Here is a 3815-nt window from a genome sequence, read left to right as displayed (position 1 = left end):
GTAGATTTACACCATGTATGTATGGACCATTGATCTTTGATAAAGTACAAAGACAATTCAGAGGGGAAAGGCAGTCTTTTCAATAAAAGTTGTTCTAACAGTTGTAATTCAAGTGCAAAATAAATAAACCTTGACCCACACTTGGCACTATATTCAAAAACTAACTCGGGCACCTGGGTGGCTCAGAGGGTTAAGCCTCTGCCTTCAGCTTTCAGCCTTCAGCTCAGGTCATGACATCAGGGTCCTGAGATGGAGGCCCGCATCAGGCTCTCTGCTTGGCAGGGAGCCTGCTTCCCCACTCTCTGTCTGCCTGTCTCTATGCCTACTTGTGATCTCTCTCTGTCAAATAAATGAATAAAATCTTAAAAAAAAAAAAAAAAACTAACTCAAAATAAATTGTGTAAAAGCTAAAATGAGAAAACGTATAGAAGAAAATATACAGAATTTATAACTGCATATTTGGTAGAATTTCTTAGATTATGATCCCAAAATCCAATACATAAAAGGGAAAACTTTAATAACATTTTATCAATTAAAAAACTTCTGCTCTATATAGACACTGTTAAGAAAACAAAGGAAGCCAGGGGCTTCTGGGTGGTCCTGTTGGTTAAGTCTCTTCCTTTGGCTCAGGTCATGACCCCAGTGTCCTTCAATCTAGCCCCAAGGTGGGCACTCCACTCAGCAGGGAGCCTACTTCTCCTTCTCCCTCTCTCTGCCACTCTCCCTGCTTGTGCTCTCAAACTTTCTCTCCCTATAATAAATAAACAAAATCTTTTTTAAAATAAGAAGGAAAATGAAGGAAGCCAAAATTGAGAGAAAATATTTACAAAACATGTATTTTAGGAGGGATTTGTTGTTCTTTCAGAGTATTTTAAAAAACTCTCAAAATTCCAAAAAAGAAAAATGAGCTTGCTTCAGTAGCATGAGCACTAACAACTAGAAAGATACAGAGAAGAGTAACATGGCCCCTGCGTGAATGACTCACAAATTCATGAAATGTTCCATATTTTTACTGGATGAAAGTGGCAAAAGGTGTAAGTTTCCAGTGATTAGATAAATAAGTATTGGGAATGTAATGTACAACATGAAGACTATACTTAACACTGTTGTTGGTGCATTTGAAAGTTACTAAGAAAGTTGATCCTAAAGTTCTCATCACAAGGATAAAACTTTTTTTTTCCTTTTTCTTAAAATCTATGTGTAATCTTAACTGAACCCACGTGAGTTTGCTCCTTGGTCAGTCAAAAACTGAACCAGGTGAGTTGTCCCCGGAAGAAAATTTTATTTGCAGAGAATGAGATCACAGGAAATGGCTTCCAAAGCCCTGACTCTTCCAGAGGGTGAATGGGTGGGTTCCTTTTGATTAGGGTTAGGATGAATGTCTTCTTATTGTATGCAGAGGTGGGCATAAGGTCCTGCATGTGCCTTAAGGAAATAGCCTACACACATACTGTAGGTTATATAAATGAGGCTTGTGTTCCTCCTTGGGTGGAGATTTCAGTATTATAATGAGGTAAACATAACTGTAGGTCATTCCAAGCTTCATTCCGAGGCCCATCTGCATAGACGTGAGTCGAGGGGTGGGGGTAAACTCAAATAATCTGGGTTGTCTGGACCAGCAGGTGGTCTTATCAGTCACCATCATCTTTGGGGAGGACTGGTTTCTGGTTTCATTAGCCTGAATTAACAGAAAAGCCTGAAAGAAGAGCTTAGGGAAATGTAAGAGGTTAGTGAGCACAAGCAGGTGGGCAGTAAAGGCCAGGTCTTGGGGTCTAGGTGGTGACAAGATGATCAATGTAACTAAACTTAATGTGGTCATCATTTCACAATATATGCAGGTCAAGTCATTGCACATACAACTTAAACTTACATAATACTGTACATCAAGTATGTCTCAATAAAAATGGAGGAAAAAGAAAAGAAATGAAAAGAAAAGTTCAACTAGAAAATGGCAAAATATGATCCCCTGGGTGGCTCAGGCCATTAAGCATCTGCCTTCAGCTCAGGTCATGATCTTGAAGTCTTAGGATTGAGTCCCACATTGGGCTCCTTGCTCAGCCAGGGTCTGCTTTTCTCTCTGCCTCCACCTCTGCTCATGCTCTCTCTCTCTAATAAATAAATAAAATCTTCTTTAAAATGGAAAGGTATTTATATAGACACCTCATCAAAGAAGATTTGAATTTAGTTAAAAAAAAAGATGTACAAAAAGATGGCCAACATCACTAATAATTAGTAAATGCAAATTAAAAGTACAATGAACTCTACACACTTGTTAGAATGGCTAAAAAGTGAAACAAAATTAAAGAACAAAACAGAGCAACTGGAAGCTTCATACATTATTTTTGTGAATTCAAAAATGATGTCACTACTTTGGAAAAATATTTGATGATTTCTTATAAAGTTCAACATACACTCACATACAATGTATCAACCCTGCTCTTGGAGATTTTTCCAAGAGAAATAAAAGCATATGCTCACACAACACTTGTACATAAATATTTAGAGCTGCTTTATTCATAGTTGCCAAAAAAAAATACTGGGAATAACCTGCATGTATTTCAGTCAGTGAATGGATAAGCAAATCCATTTACTTGCTTTTCATGAAATACTACTCAAAAATATGAAGGAAAACTACTGTTACACACCTATATTCTCAGTGAAAAAAGTTAGACTCAAAATGTTATACTTATAATTCCATTTATATGATGTTCAATATTATATATATTACACACCAAAACTATATACAGGTAAGTAAATAGGTCAGAGCTACCAGGAGCTAGGGTTTGGGGATGTGATACCTATAAAGTATATCAGGGAACGTTGGAAAGTGATAAAATGGTTCTGTATCTTTTTAAGGATTTTTATTTATTTATTTGACAGACAGAGACCACAAGTAAGCAGAGAGACAAGCAGAGAGAGAGGAAGGGAAGTATGTTCCCTGCTGACCAGAGATCCTGATGTGGGGCTCGATTCCGTGACCCTGGAATCATGACCTGAGCGAAAGGCAGAGGCTTTAACCCACTGAGCCACCCAGGCACCCCATGGTTCTGTATTTTTATTGTGGTGGAGGATATATGACAGCATGTATTTATCAAAACTCATAGACCTATATATCTACAATGACAGATTTTACTATAGTTAAGATATACTACAATTTTAAATATTAAGAGGAATAAAAAGTAATTAATTTTTTTTAAGATTTTATTTATTTGACAGACAGAGATCACAAGTAGTCAGAGAGGCAGTCGGGGAATGGGGGAGAAACAGGCTCCCTGCTGAAAAGAGCCCAATGCAGGGCTTGATCCCAGGACCCTGAGACCATGACTTGAGCCGAAGGCAGAGACTTAACCCACTGAGCCACCCAGGTGCCCCAATAAAAAGTAATTTAAATGATAAAGTAATTCAATAAATAAAAAGACAAGTGTGACAAAAATTGTGAAGGTGATACTTAGTGCCAGAAATGAGAGACTTCACCAAGGCACCAACGTCCTACCGAAGAATCATCTGTAACTTATTCAAATTCCAATGTCTTGGCCTCACTTTCAAAGATTCTGATTAAGTAAGGTTCTATTGTAGCTGAGATCTGAATTTCTAAATATTTCTTCTGAGGCTTCCGATGAACAATAGATTTGGGGAACGCTAGGATATTGCTTCAACATCTCCCAAATTGTGATCTGGAGAACATGCCCCTTAGATCAGCAATTCTTAGACTACAGTGCATAAAATATTGCTGAAAGTGCAGATTCCCTGGCTCTTGGCTCAGAGCTTATGACTCAGTAATATCAAGAAGCATACATTTGTAACAAGAATACTCA

At 37.7% G+C, this 3815-nt stretch overlaps 1 non-coding gene across 1 annotated transcript; it reads left to right on the top strand.

Moving 5' to 3' along the window:
• The first annotated feature begins 908 nt into the window (after window positions 1–908).
• Window positions 909–1011, top strand: LOC125110156 (U6 spliceosomal RNA). Its single transcript, XR_007130485.1, has one exon. It is a non-coding gene; the product is annotated as a U6 spliceosomal RNA (small nuclear RNA).
• Window positions 1012–3815: the final 2804 nt, after the last annotated feature.

This window comes from Lutra lutra, chromosome 9 (assembly GCF_902655055.1).
Source record: "Lutra lutra chromosome 9, mLutLut1.2, whole genome shotgun sequence".
Classification (NCBI taxonomy): domain Eukaryota; kingdom Metazoa; phylum Chordata; class Mammalia; order Carnivora; family Mustelidae; genus Lutra; species Lutra lutra.
The sequence above is the reverse complement of the archived record's forward strand: the minus strand, read 5'-3'. Positions and strand labels throughout refer to the sequence as shown.